We start from the raw sequence: 16,371 nt of genomic DNA, 5'->3' as shown, positions 1-16,371 counted from the left end.
AAGAATCAATTAAGCTGAGTGTCATCAAAGCTGGTAGCGTTGTTTGATTTGTGTTTCTGCTTCTACTTATGGTTCACGCATATTTATGGTAAATATATATCTTTCTGGTCCTCTGACCTTTCATGTTAGCATTCATACACTCACACACCAATGGTACAACCTTTGGGAGCAACTTGGGGTTCACACTTATCAGATTTCTATGTGCTCAGCTGAGATATGATATTTGACTGTAGAAACTGGACTGTTTGTTAATCTAGAAAACTGTATCCAGTGTCCAGTGTGATGTGTAAATGATGAAGATGATGATGAAGTTCCATTTTGGTTTCCGCTATTCTTTTTAATGGGAACGGCACAATGCTTTGTCTAGTCAAATAAAAATAGATTGGCTGTTCACATATGCAACATACATTTGCTAGTTACAGTTAATCTCATCTTTCAGCAGAAGATCCATGTGTTGTAAAATAGTGTGGTTGTACTTCCATGTAGGATGGACAAAACGTTGTCCTCGAGTCAAGGAAGGAAGGGAGGAAGAAGGAAGGAAGTGAGGAAGGAAAGATGGAAGGAAGGAAGGAAGGAAGAAGGGAAGGAGGGAGGAATGAAGGGAAGGAAGGAAGAAAGGAAAGGAGGGAGGGAAGGAAAGAAGGAAGGGTGGAGGAAAGAATGAAGGAAGAAAGAAGGAAAAGAGGGAGGAAGGAAGGAAGGAAAGAAGGACAGAGGAAAGAAGGCAAGGCAAGGCAGTTTTATTTATATAGCACATTTCATACACAATGGCAACTCAATGTACTTTACATAAAACAGAAAAACATGTAATTTGAGAAACTTAAAACATACAATTACCCCCCCCCCTCCCCATAATAAAAACAAACTACAGAAAAATAGAAAGAGAGAAATAAAATGCTAGAATAGCATTAAAGAGCATTAAATATAAGATTGCAGCATAAAACAATGATTTGTTTTAACTCATTAAAAGGACATAGAGTGCAAATGAAAGATTAAAATGTAAAGTGCTTTAAAAGAGTTCAATCATAAGCACAGGAGAAGAGACATGTTTTTAACCTGGATTTAAAAATGTTCACAGTTGGGGCTGATCTCAGTTCTGCTGGTAGTTTGTTCCAGTTGTGTGCAGCATAACAGCTAAAAGCTGCTTCACCATGTCTAGTTTGAACTCTGGGCTCAACTATCTGACCTGAGTCAGTAGATCTCAGAGCTCTACTGGGTTTATATTCTACTAACATGTCATTCATGTATTCTGGACCTAAACCATTCAGTGATTTGTAGACCAGTAGCAGAACTTTAAAATCTATTCTATAGCTGACTGGGAGCCAGTGTAAAGACTTTACAACTGGAGTAATGTGCTCTGATCTCTTTGTTCTGGTCAAAACTCGAGCTGCGGCGTTCTGAATGAGCTGCCGCTGTTTAATGCTTTTTTGTGGGAGTCCAGTCAGAAGACCATTACAGTAGTCGAGTCTACTTGAGATGAAAGCATGAATCAACTTCTCCTGGTCTGTTTGAGACATAAAACCCTTCACTCTGGATATGTTCTTAAGCTGATAGAAGCTGTTTTGGTGATTGATTTGATGTGACTGCTGAAGGTCAGATCTGAGTCTATCAGCACGCCATGGTTTCGGTCTTGGTCCCTAGTTTTCAGAGAGAGTGACTCGAGATGTTTACTGACAGCAATCTTCTTCTCTTTATTGCCAAAAACAATGACCTCAGTTTTGTCCTGATTTAATTGAAGGAAATTTTGGTTCATCCAATTAGTTACTTGCTCTAAACAGTGACACAATGACTGTATTGGACTGTAGTCATCTGGGGACAGTGCCAGGTATATCTGTGTGTCATCTGCATAACTGTGATAGTCTACATTAGAGTTCTGCAGAATTTGACCCAAGGGCAGCATAGACTGAACAGAAGGGGTCCAAGAAGTGACCCCTGAGGAACTCCACATGTCATAGCCACTCGATCAGATTCATAACTTCCAATGGTCACAAAATAACTCCGCTCTTCCAAGTAGGACCTGAACCAGTCTAGGACTGTTCCGCTGAGTCCTGCCCAAGTTTCCAACCTGTTCAACAGTATACTGTGATCCACAGTGTCAAATGCAGCACTGAGATCCAACAGGACCAGAACTGACACCTTGCCTGAGTCAGTGTTCAACTTTATGTCATTTAACACTCTAATAAGAGCTGTTTGTGTTTGTGTACTGTGGTTAGGTCGGAAGCCTGATTGAAATTTGTCAAAAAGGCCACTGGAGTTCAAGAAATTGCTGAGTTGATTAAAAACCACTTTCTCAACGATCTTGGCTATAAAAGGAAGATTTGAGATAGGTCTGTAGTTGGTTAACATGGAAGCATCCAGCGTTCTCTTTTTTAAGAGTGGCTTAATGGCAGCTACTTTTAGGAGTTTAGGAAACACACCTGATTTAAGTGAGCTATTTATTACTTGTCGCAAATCTGTTTGGACAGAGTTCACAATAGTTTTAAAGAAATCTGATGGCATTGTGTCAATACAGCATGTTGATGGTTTTAGATGCTGCACTCTTCCTCTATGGTTTTTTGGTCAACTGTTTTAAATTCTGACATTGCAGCTGAGTTATTCCTGGGAGGTCTTAGGGATTGCGTCATTTTATTGTTTTGTTGATTTGTGTTGATATTTAACCTTATGGACTGGATTTTTTCACTGAAAAAGCAAATTCATTGCATTTTTCTGTGGAAAGGAGTTCTGGAGCTATCTGTTTAGGGGGAGTTGTACGCTTATCAACCGTAGCAAACAGAGTACGAGTGTTGTTGATGTTCTTATTAATAATTTCAGAGAGAAAGAAGGACGACAGAGGAAAGACGGAAGGGAGGAAAGAAAGGAAGGAAGGAAGGAAGGAAGGAAGGAAGGAAAGGAAAGGATGGAGGGAGGGAGGAAAGAAAGAGAGAATGAGGGAGGAAGGACAGGCGGAAGGAAGGAAGGAAAGAAGGAACAGTCAAAACAGACGGGGTCAATTTGACCCAGGAGGCCGACACGAAGGTTAAATGTTATTTCATGATACATTACATGGTTCAACATATGGACCATGTAATAGGTGCTTTGAGTATAGCTTTGATTATAGCTTTGAGTATAGCTTTGATTATAGCTTTGAGTATAGCATTGAGTATAGCTTTGATTATAGCTTTGAGTATAGCTTTGAGTATAGCTTTGAGTATAGCTTTGAGTATAGCTTTGATTATAGCTTTGAGTATAGCTTTGATTATAGCTTTGAGTATAGCATTGAGTATAGCTTTGATTATAGCTTTGAGTATAGCTTTGAGTATAGCTTTGAGTATAGCTTTGAGTATAGCTTTGATTATAGCTTTGAGTATAGCTTTGAGTATAGCTTTGATTATAGCTTTGAGTATAGCATTGAGTATAGCTTTGAGTATAGCTTTGAGTATAGCTTTGATTATAGCTTTGAGTATAGCTTTGATTATAGCTTTGAGTATAGCACTGAGTATAGCTTTGAGTATAGCACTGAGTATAGCATTGAGTATAGCTTTGAGTATAGCTTTGAGTATAGCTTCCTGCCTCTGTGAATGCTCTAACGTGTGTTGAACAGGCCATCTATTACAATATGGCTTGCATCAGCTTTTAAAAAGGTCACTAAATGTTCAACTATAATTGGCAACTACTGTATATTCAATACTCAAGAGGTCACTCTGTAGCACATAGAGCAGGATTCTCAAACACTTCAACCATCTGCTGCTTAAACCATATTTAGATCATGGTGGCTCTTGGGAAGGAGATAGTCTAGCATCCCAAGTTGATTGAAGACAAACTGAGATGTAGAAGTTAAAAGTTTGGACACATAACATTTGGAAATGGGGGGTAGATTGACATTTGGAAGTTTGAAATAATACATATTTAACAGTGGAAAAGTGGTTCTTAAGCAATGAAAAAAAAAGATAATTGCATGATGTACTTTTGATGGTAAAATGACTTTAGATTTGAGATTCTTTCATTTTGTCATTTAAATAATACATCCATTAAGTGTTCAAATGCTTTCACAAAAAGTAGATAGAATATGGTAATGATTATGCCATCATTGTATGTGACTTCTATTTATATTTCATTTGTTAGATAGATGGTTAGATGTCATGTTGAAAGTTGGGGCTAATGCAGTAGAATAATCCACTCAGTAGAAATACTGCTTTTCAGTAAGTCCTGAGTACATATCTTAAAAACAATAAAACTGTTTAAACATATGAGTGATCCTCCTCCACACCTCCACTGCTGACTTTGAGCAGCCTTCAGAAGCTGGTAGGGGAACAATGATTAAAGAGTGCTGTCAGTGCTGTTAAATTCCATCCTGTATGCTGTCAATAGCAGTGATTTGCAGAGGTTTTTGAGTCTGTATGTGTGCGGTCAGTCATGAGACACACAGTGATATGGTCCCACCCTGTGCTGTGACACTGCAATACTGTAAGATGACAGAATGCATATACTGTATGTTAACTATGTGAATATCCATACAATTGATGTATGTAGTTATGACTTGATCTTTTGTCGCTCCTAAGTATGTAAACAAGAAGACCTGCTTGATATGGGACATTCCTGTATTTCATTGTAGAAGTTGGAATACATTTTACATTCTGAAAAAAGTAAAACTCAGTTAACCCTCCTGTTGTCCTTGAGTCAAGGAAGGAAGAACGAAGGGAGGGAGGGAGGAAGGAAGGAAGGACGGGAGGAAGAAGGAAGGAAAGGAGGGAGGGAGGAAGGAAGGAAGGAAGGAAAGAAAGGAGGAAGAGAGGAAGAAAAAAGGAAAGGAGGAAGTAAGGGAGGAAGAAGGGAGGAAAGGAGGGAGGGAGGAAGGAGGGAGGGAGGAAGGAGGGAAGGAAGGAAGGAAAGGAGGAAGGGAGGAAGAAGGTTAACCCTCCTGTTGTCCTCAAGTCAAGGAAGGAAGGGAGGGAGGAAGAAGGAAGGAAAGGAGGAAGGAAGGAAGGAAGGAAGGAAGGAAGGAACAACATGAAGGTTAAAAGTGACTAGTTATGGATTCATTACATTTTAAACTGGTCTGATTTTATTTTACAAAAGATACATTGTTTTTAAATATAATTCAATAGTTAAGTAGTTACCAAGTATTTGATCAGATATCATATCATCTGATCCTTGCCTCCTTCCTCATTTTCTTCTTATAAAGAAGTTGTTCTTGGATTAGGACACACCCTGATGATGAGTTACAGTCATAATGTTCAGGGTCAACAGTTACATTGAAATGAGCTGCTTGGTGCTGACTGCTTGAGGATAATTCAACTCTACTGGATGAAAAGTTGATGCTGAACTTCTCTCTGTAGGATAAAACTCATAACTATGCTTCAATCATAGATCCCAGAGGCGATTTTTTTATTATCAGCTGATGGAAAAAGTATACTGTGCATTCATTCTTATACTGTATACTTGAGGGTTAGGGTTAGGGTTGCTGCTAAAAATGGAACCTAATGAAACCACAATATTTGCCTCATTTAACTAGTGCAGACCATGTTCAAGACAGGTCTGACTGGAATGGACCCATTTTTAATACCCAAAGAGAACAGTGGTGGTCACCTAAACACCTCTCATGCACATTATTGGTGGATCTCAATTTACCAATGTGGACATGCAAAGGACAAAGGTGCATTCATACATACATACAGACACACACAGCTAGACATTCCTTGCTTCACTATAGGGCAGTACTCTGATGGTAAATACATCTTCTTTTCTCATTTCAAGTAAAATAATGGTTGCATTTAAAATAAAATAATGTGAACTGATATATATATATATATATATATATATATATATATATATATATATATATATATATATTGAGCTCTTAAATGTTCGTGCCTTCAATTTGGATTTGAGTGGGTATTCTTGCTTCTTTGTATGTAATAGATCTTCACAGTCACCATGGTTTCAGAACCTATGAGACAAACTGCTTTTGAACTGCCTGTGGTAGTATTTGTTTTGTTTTACTCACATAAATACAGTCATTGTGTATTGGGCTCTTAGCACTTCCAGAACGTGGGTGACCTACACTCAACCATGTACCACAACACTTCCTGTGTAGTCACTCACTGCTGCTCTGCTAAACATGCTGCTTACTCTACACTTTCTGTCTAGACGTGGGGTCAGACTGTCCATTTCTGTTTAAAAACGTTCTCTCCCTGAATACAATGATCAGTGAGCTGCTCCGTTCATTAGTATTCAATCACATGTCCAAGTTGCACCAAATTCAACATGAAACTCCTTTTTCCTAGCGATGCACCAGCCAAGTGTGGAGTCAATCATGCATCATACATATAGACAGACAGAGATTCATTGCTTTATATAAAGAGATAATAATAATAATGCATTTTATTAAAAGGCGCCTTTCAAAGCACTCAAGTACACCTTACAAGGCACATATGACACAACAACATCGAACAATATAAATCGATATAGAAGCTTAGAAAATGTTAATGATTGTATATTACTTGCAAGGATATCTTACTGAGTATTGCAATATTCCACTAAAACCTTCATAGGAGTGTTGATTTATACAATGGAGATATATAGAAATTATATCCGTAGTACAAATGTAATCACATTCATAATTGTGTCAGAAGGCAGCTCTTACAGTATATACACTGCCTACAAACCATTAATAGATGCTTCATTGTTTAAATCATTCATATAAATGTGACAAAACACAAACAAACAATATAAATGTGTGCTTACAATCATTTAGTGTGAGTACAGACTGTTCATATAGTCAAAATGTTAAAGAATTTGTTCAACATTTTGGGAAATAAACATATTTGGATTCTTTCTGACATGATCAGATTAATATCACCTACATGTCTCTGGGTTTATGGAGAATCAAAATAGTCATTTTGACCTTCCAGTTTCGAAATTCAGGATTATTCTTGACCAAAAAGCCTGAATTAAGTGCTATCAAATACACAATCTGGATGGCAAAGGGCAGATCACTGCTTTATCCCATATCATCTGCCTAACAAGGGTGCACAGTGTTTATGTTTGTGTGCTTAATAAAGGATAGTAACAAGAAAGAGGAAGAAATGCAGACTCATGGCAGAGAGAGCAGCAGTTGCTTTGCACAGAAAAAGGTGTGTACAGATGGTATGATGCACATTATCTGAACTGTTGACCGACAAAACCTGCTGTCTTTCTCGCGGTGGAGCGATACACAGCAGTCCCAAGTGGGAAAACACAAATTAGCTTAGGTTGGTCAGCACAACTCAACAGGCAGAAAACATCAATGTTCCTCAAAGCTTAGCAGGGCAAAGGGTTCGACAATCCGTCAGTTCACGACAACAATAGCAACAAAGCTAACAAAACACAATATGGAGTTGTAAACTGTCAGATCATGTATTGCTGCTGCTGCTGAGTGAGCAGTCTAATCTAAAAGCTGTTCATTCTCCCATCGTCTGCTAAAATGCACGGCCTTGCCCCCCCCCCCCCCCCCCCCCCCAAAATGAACGTATTAAATGTGGTAGCATGGTTTGGTGGTGGATGGTGAGTGCCGAAGATGCTTCAGTAGTTGGTGTAGGCCTGTGAAATCCACTCAGAAGGAGAGCTCCTAGTGGTGACTTCCAGTGATAATGGCTTGTCCATGTGGCTTGGATGAAAAAAGAGGCCTTTAAAAAAACACATTTTTGGGGGAAGTAAGGGTGAAGGTTAGGGTTAGGGGTCAGGGGTTAAAGGAATAGGGGTAGGGGTAGGGGTTAGGCCACTACTTCCTGAAACTTGAACTGAAGACCTCCATCATCATGGAACACATGGTTAAGATGAGTGGAATATTGTGGTTATGATTTTTAAACTCATGGAAATGGAAAAATCATGGTTGTAAATGATGAACAGTGATCACTTGTATTAAAGTCTGATGTTGTGTTGACACATTGGTCCACCCTGACCTCCTCCCTACAGACATTATTGATCTATAATAACATAGATTCTTAAGTATATGATTCTATAATGTATCAACGAGGGATTAAAAAAATCTAGCTATATAGACATGATGGCTTTTTATATATATTTATTTTTTGTTGGGGTCGGATTGGCATGTCATGTGACTGTCAGGTGATCCGGGCCTTTTTTGTATTAAGATGGTGACTTTCTATTAGTTTTTTTAGCCTGAAAAAGAGTGCAGAGTTGGAAGTGTCACACTGGTGATGTTGTTATAAAGCTACCTGTATCAGTATTGCTTTCTTTCCTGATCTATAAAAACGTCAGCTTGCTCCTGTCATGATTACTACAGCCACTAGAGGGCTTCTGTCACTTTGAACGTACATAACGACTGATCCTGAAGTTTCTCTCTGGAGGACAATCTCCATGTTACTGTTAATATGGTAATTAATGGTGACTGCTCACAATATGTTTGTATTTTGGTGTTTATGACAATGTGATATTGTATCAGATGTTATTTGAGTGTGGCTGTAAATATGTCTGTTGCTTGGTACTATGGCAAGGCTTATTGTTATTGTTGTCAGCTTCCAGAGAAAGAAAGTAAAAACCATCTGGGTTAGTGATGGTTTGTGCAGTAATTTAATAATCTGCATCATCAGACTCATAAGCATCAGATTTCTTGAATAGAAGCAGCTACAGCAACATAAAGTAAGCTAGTTGAGCTAGCTGTAAGTTAGTTAAACAGTGACCCTACCAAAATGTTCAATTTAATATAAAATCTGGAGTGGATGTGGTTGTGCCAGGTCACATGACCTCCTCAAATATGTGGACATGTTTTCCTACCTTTGAGAAATATCTATTAAGCTGTGTGAATAAATCAGAATCATGACTTTTAACTTGTAGCCATCAATAACCACCAGGCAAAACAGGAAGCAGAACTAACAAAAAAGTGCAGGCCACATACAGTAGGTTCAATATATATGTGATGATATAGTATTTAAATCAGTTGTCACATGATTTAACGTTATTAGTTCAATTATTCATGAATTCCTTACTGAATTCTTTCTTTTGCCTCCTGATTTGTCCCGCTTCCCTTTCAATAAAAAATATTAACAATACATCTGAAATTCATGTGACAGGATTTTTGACTATAAAACAGGATGATTTTGTGCTTTCAGTTGGACTCGAAAGGAGTTGGTATAGTCTCTGGAGGTTTGTTGCCAGGTAACATGAAGTGTCTCTTCATTCTTGCGGATGTGGACGTCACCCTTGTCTGGAGAGTTGGTGGGTGTTTCTATCTCTCTCGCTCTGTCTCCCTGAGGTGTCAGGATAGGGCGTCGCCAGCGGGTTCTCTGTCAGTACTGAGAAAAAATATCCTCAGACAGCTCTCTGGCACTGGCTCTCTATCCTCACTCAGCCATTTAGACAAGTATAAATCCTCAATCACACACATGAAGAGTCACTGATGATGAATCACTGGGGAAACAAATGGGACAGTTACTTGAAGTGCATTGTCATGCAAGCACATTATAAAACCATTAGAAAGTAGATCAACATTTTCTACAATATAACCATCAATAAAATAGTTTTAAAAAATGACATCCAGCTGCAGCATTAAGTATCCAGTCACATGCATTTGATCATGTGTGTTATATGCTTTCATTACAACAATCATGCACTCAGAAGGCATTCAATGCAGCTATGAGCACCACTTTATGTCAGTTCAACCAACCTGCTGTACTATATGTTCAGGATCAATTATCATGTGTATAACATATCATTTGCATAATGTATATAGCACCAAATTACATACTTTGGCAGTAAAGTTGAGTAGTGATGGTGTAGTGATATGCATTACGTGTTTCAAACACCCCTTCATTAAATCCATATTCACAGAAAAACATTCATAACAGAAGCATTATGGTTTCTCTAACCTGCTGCAGATTAAAGTTGGGGTCACAGAGCTCTGCTTCCCCATCATGTTGGGAATTTAGCCGTGTGTTTACTCACAGTGATGATGTAAATGAGCACAGTCACAGGTGAGATGAATGTGCTGCTTTATGAAACTATGGGCTTATTTTACAACTTTTTTTGTGTTTGTTTGTTTTTTTTGTAGCACTGCACTGGTATTGTCCTCACTAAAGTAGGTGCTGATATCTGGGAACTGAGATGGATCCAACAGGGACGACAAACATGATCAGGCAGGTTGCATATTTATGTGGAAGAGAAAATGAAGGCAAATGGAAATTACTACAAAAACACTTTATTTTGACAATTTAAACCCACCGTACCCTAGTGTATGTGCTTATGGTTTGCAATGTGGTACATTGCAACATATTGGGTGTGCTGCACTTTGGCTTACTCCTCTAACTAAAGTGGTTTCGATAATCAAGGTAAACTGCTTTTTTTTTTTTAAATCATGTGTGATAGTCTCACTGCTCGCTCCTGTTGCCTTATTCGAGCTGTTCTCACACCCCAGTAGTTACTTTGGTGAGTTCTATGTTATCAAACAGACAGAGCAGATTGCCAGAGCTGGAAAAATAAAACTCTCAGATGGTTCTATATTTGTAATATTGATTGGAGAAACCAATTCCAAGATAACAGTCAGAAAAAGGGGAAAAATAGCAGTTTAGCTTTTATAGTATTTTCAATCGAACAAAGAAACTCTCAGATTGGATTCAGGGTCATCAGCCCGCTGAGCAGAATGAACACATTGTAGTCATAGTTTCACAGCTGCAGTGGTAGGCAGAGGACAACAGGGATGCAATAATCTATCAATGATTATCTATAATGATAATTGATGGTAACAATGAATGCTATTTATCACCACTCTCTTCAGTCAATTAGCTTCAACTTTATGGAACTATGAAGAAGGAAAAACAACTGGAATGATGTGTGGTGTTGTTGATATAGGCTAGTGGATTTTTTCAGTTTCTAATCTCACACTGTAGTTAATACAGAGAAGAGGGCAGTGTGGAAAATACTAATACCTGTATGATGTAATGCAAAGAAAATGGCACTGTAATAGTCACAAAACTGAATCTATTGTATAGATTCATGTACATGGATGACACTTTCAAATGGATGTATTAATAACTAAGTATCTTTTTTTTCTGTCTGTCAGGACTCAACATTACAACTGCATAAACACATCAATCATCATTACTGGTTTTATTTTTATATTTAAAGACAGTGTAAAGTGAATTCAGACATTTTCTTCTAAACACATTAAATAGGTCATAAATGTTTTTTCTAAAAAAGGTGTAAAAAGCATTTCAACCATTTAGATTTGAATTGTGGAGCTAGACTTCACAAACTGTGTTTCAAGATTTCTGTGTTCAGGATTTAGTGGGAGGGTCTGAAAATCATAAACCCGCCCCTGCTGCTGTAGAGGTATAAATACATTCAGCGCACACTACTACTACTACAGTCTACAGTTAGCCAGTTAGCCGCAGAAAGCTCTCAGACGTAGCGTCCATGTTCCTGGTAGAGGTGGTGACTTTGATTGACAGGTTACACAACTTTGAAGCCTAATTTCATATATTTGGTGATTTTTTTAATCATTCAAATTTGGCAGGGTTGTTAACAACACACTTTTCTGTGGTATGTCAAACTCAGAACACATATTTATTCTTACTTTACATGGACTATAAGATAGGGTGACCATATTTTGATTTCCAAAAAAGAGGACACTCGGCCCGGCCATGAGATAGCCTACTTAAATGATACTCACAGTTTACTTAAAGATTCCTTATAATCTTAATATATTTAAAGTTTATACGTACGGATAGAATATTTTGTTATATTACAAAATAATTTCTCTCAAAGACAGAAATTCAGAGGTTACTGAACTTTCTTTATTATGCCTCAATTGTAAAAAAAAAATATATACATGTATATGTAGGGCATATATATATATGTTACAACCCAGCTCGTTAAAAGGAAATGTAACATAAAAACCAGATGTTAAAGGTTTAAACAAAATGATTTATTAACCAAGGATTTACAAGAACAAACAAAGGCCGGGTGATGCTGCTCAAATAAACAAAGAAATAGAACCAAAAGAGGAATCCAAAAACAGAGCTAACAACAAAACAAAAAGGAAACCTACCAAACCTCTACTAATAGTCTCTATAACAATACAAAAGGTGAGCAGCACCCCTACTCCTAGTGAGCTAGTACAAAATGTAAAACTAATGATGGCGTGTATCAGTACCACTAAACTCAGCCAACAGGTAACAGATCACAATCTCAAAAACCTAACAGAGTGCAGCAGCAAAGCAAGGCGGACTGGCCACAATGATCCAGCCGCCCTGAGTGTCGGGCTGCAGAGCATTTAAAAGATCATGCGCTCTAATTGGAGCTTGGGATTGGAGCAGTTCCACCAACGCCGTACCAATCAGGAACCCGAGTTGGAACCGGAGGAATGGGAGGAGCCAGGACCGGAGATTGGCTAGACTGAAGCGGAGGGAATCAAACAAAAGAGAGAACACACAGACAACCCACACACACACCATACACACTTCTAGAGGGCCGTGACAATATATATATATATATATATATATGTATATATATAAAGAGGCCATATATGAATGTAAAATAAATGTAAAATATCTGGAATAAAATAATGCTCTGTTTTATTTATTTGTCTTTGTGACAAATAAATAAATAATATGAAATAATGTTCTAAATAATAGGCTACCTCTTCTGTATTACAAAATCCAACTTTAACTAAATATTTCTCACTAAATTTTCAGTCTAATGTAAAATAATAAAAAGTGCCCTCACAACAAACAAAAAACTAAATCTTTAGTTATCTTCTTCATCCTCCTTGTCTACCCATCCATATTTTGCTGTAGAGCAGTTTCAGTTGCTCAACAACAAAGCGTGAAAGTCTTTGGAAGAAGTGAAATTTGAAATTGTCAACTTTGCTGAACTACTCTCACCTCGCACTGCCTTTTTATGTTTCTCTGTGTCCATATGAGCTGTGAGGTCCCCAGCACCTTTATTGGACACAGACACATATGTACCAGCTTTGCACACGGTGCACTCAGCCTCCCATATGTCCCGACCGGGTCGGTAAACTGGGAATTTTTTTCGCAGTTCATCTGTGAACGTGCATTTGCACTTCGGCATCTTGAACGCTTCAGCTGCACCGCCGGTGTCTGCTGCTTTCTTCTAGTGAGTTTTGGAGATCAGCCCTCAGGGCAGCTAACCCAAACAATGCCAACCGGGAAGGGGCGGGGGCACACACATATACACACATATACACAAACAGAAGGACGCCCCGGACGGGACATAAAAAGTGGACATGTCCGGAGAAAAGAGGACGTTTGGTCAGCCTACTATAAGATTTATTTTGAAGCATTTTTTTGCCTTTATTTGATAGTAGATGGCATTGAGGCCGACAGGAAACAGGGAGAGAGAGAGAGAGAGAGAGAGAGAGAGAGAGAGAGAGAGAGAGAGAGAGAGAGAGAGGGGAATGACCTGCAGGTTAGGACCCTTGTGGAAATCAAACCAGGGATGCTGCCATTATGTGGCATGCACAGTAACCACTGGGCTACCAAGGCACTTCTGGTTTTCTTTTTAAATGTCCCAACATGCAGTTGAAAACTTGACACTCGCAGTTGGAAATGGGAGGAGAACAGTGCTCTCCTTCAGTGAAATGCAGTTTTTGCCAATAATCTATGTAGACATCCAAACACCTCAACACCTCTTAATATGGAAATTTGTCAGGTACAAAAGATACCTTCAACTAAAATCCATTAGTTTGAACGAAATGTTGAGTTTGTATCCACGTACCTGATTCTATAGATTCAATTGTGTGACTATTTCACAAACTGTTATTAGACTGGGTTGGTGATAAATACCAGAAAATAGACAAAAGGTTCTTGGTTCAGGGCTTTTCATGGCATTTCTTGGCAATGACAAAAAAAATAGAAAAACACGACTCACCTTTGAAATGGCATTAAATCACAGATGCACTTGACCTTCAGCAAAGTAAAATCTGTTATTTGCTATGTGAATAAATCTCTAGTCCTTCCTCCCTTATTGTGAGTTTAACATACAGTATGAATGTAACATTTAGGATTGTGCTTCCATTAAGTTAGAGGACATAAAAGAAGGAATGGTCAGAGTTCAAGAGCAGCAGGGGGGCTATAGAAGACTTGTGCAGTGACATTTACAGTAATGTATACAGCAGGAACCAGGAGTCATCCTCCCTTTATCCTCTTGTGTCCTGTCTCCCTCTGTCAAAAAATACCAAATGTCCAAATCTTGACTTGGACTTATGAGAGACAAATGAAAAACAGAATAATCACTAACACAAACAGTGGATCTTTCAACCCCATAATGCACCTCAGTAGCATCTTTTCATTAGCCTGGTTAACACATCTATACAAACCCATGTCAGGTTATTATCTATCCTGTCCAAACTGAGCTCTGATGTCATAATGACGTCGTCTCAGACTTGTCAAAGCTCCTCCAGAGACACATGGGGCATAAGACAACTGTTAGTATTCCCTCAGACAGCTCAACTGATCTGGATGTGTAAAATAAGTAGAGTTTCCATTTAGTCCTCACACATGATTCCTGTCAGTACACTTGCACCAGCAGCTACATACTGTAGAACAAACATTGAGAGTCTATTAAAGGTTTGCAGACCTCTAAGACTTCTATTCTACTTACGTTTTCCTGTGTGAGCGTAAACTCCCACTGAGCCATTTTCTCATCACCCCATCACCCTTTCACCATCAGTGAAAAAATATGACCTCGGTGACTTTTATTTTAAAGAAATGGGACATGACAAGGGGTGAAGTGACTTTTTTTTCTTGACAGACTAATGCTTAACCAGAAAGCCCTTCTTTGTTCCACACTGCCATTGTGCTAGCAGGCAGGGAGACGTCAGGCCTGGCTGTGAAATGACAGATGTATTGAGATGTAATGGGCCTATCAGTGGCAAAACCAACTTGTGTTATGAGGCCCTGCTGTAGAGTGATGGCTGATGTCCATTACTGGGCTGACAGCAGTGCTGGGGAGATGGTTTTATAGCGCTGTATCTCCAGCAATATCAGCTGTGTGACTCTGACAAATGTGCAGGGTGTGTCACAACAGCCAGTGTGCTCTCAAAGAGATCAAACTAGAGAGTCAGATAATTAAAGAAGAGACAGAAGGAGAGATATATAGCAGTGTTAGGCAAACCAATACCAGGGGGTGATATTGTCTTTTTATAAAAAAAACTGCTTCAGTCAGCATTTGCCGCCTTAAATATTATACAGTTAAACTTTTTAGTTCAGAGTTCAGCCATTTGTCATAAGTTACATTGATTATAATGACTTTGATCCCATTACATCAGTTAATCATGTGTGTCTCACAGTCCAAATGCTTTTAGAGGCCTTTATACTTTTCTACAGTAAAGATGCAGCCTGACTGAGTGTTCAAGACTAAAACAGCAAAACATGAAAGGCTGGTGTAAACATGTGGTATCAGATATTGGTGAGAGAATGAAATGTTACCCAGCTGGGTCTGTTTGAATAATAGATCTGTACATTTAAAGGCTTCCAGAGCACAGCAGTTTAATAATCCTCTGTGGAAGGTTTTATGATTCTGGAAAGTGACTAACAATCCTTTTAACCTCTGTTACAACAGTCGTGAGGTTCACATAACAAAGTAATTACCAGGAATGTCTGCTTGCATGAATTGGATTGGCTGTTGCAGTGTGATGCAGGATGTCATTGAATTGTGACAAAAGCTGAACTTTTTGCAGGATGACCCTTTGTGTAATAATGTGCTTGCATCAGAAGCCCCTGCACAACAACACAGTGTTCACAATGAAATGAATGAGTGGACTGTGTTTTATAATGCAGTGCACTTGTCTGCCTAACACAGTGGCTGAAATGCTAACATTAACATGCTAACAAGCTTATAATTAATAATAATAATAATAATAATAATAATGATGATACATTTAATTTGTATTGCACTTTACATTTCAACAATCTCAAAGTGCTACAGAGCAGAAAATAAAATTAAAAAATATAAATAAAAAGAAAAGGTTAAAAGAGAACATATAAAAGACACTTAGCTAAATACTTTAGTAAAAAGATAAGTTTTTAGGTCTCTTTTATACATATCTGCAGTCTGTCAGGGAGGGCTTTCCACAGCCTTGGGGCTACAGAGGAAAAGGCCCGATCACCCATGGTGCGGAGCTTGGAGGGTGTAGGTCCAAGAGGATGAGTAGAGATGGGGAACCGGTATCTGCTGCCATCAGGAGGTCATTGGTGACCCTGATCAAGGCTGTTTCTGTGCTATGGCCAGGGCGGAAACCAGGCTGAAACTTCTCAAAAAGGTGATTGAGTTTGAGGTGATCCTGAAGTTGTGCTGCAACTGTTTGAACCTTTGACAGAAATGGAAGATTGGAGATGGGCCTGTAGTTGGAGAGGACTTCTGGATCCAGGGTGG

This window comes from Scomber japonicus, chromosome 8 (genome assembly GCF_027409825.1).
Source record: "Scomber japonicus isolate fScoJap1 chromosome 8, fScoJap1.pri, whole genome shotgun sequence".
Classification (NCBI taxonomy): domain Eukaryota; kingdom Metazoa; phylum Chordata; class Actinopteri; order Scombriformes; family Scombridae; genus Scomber; species Scomber japonicus.
The sequence above is the reverse complement of the archived record's forward strand: the minus strand, read 5'-3'. Positions refer to the sequence as shown.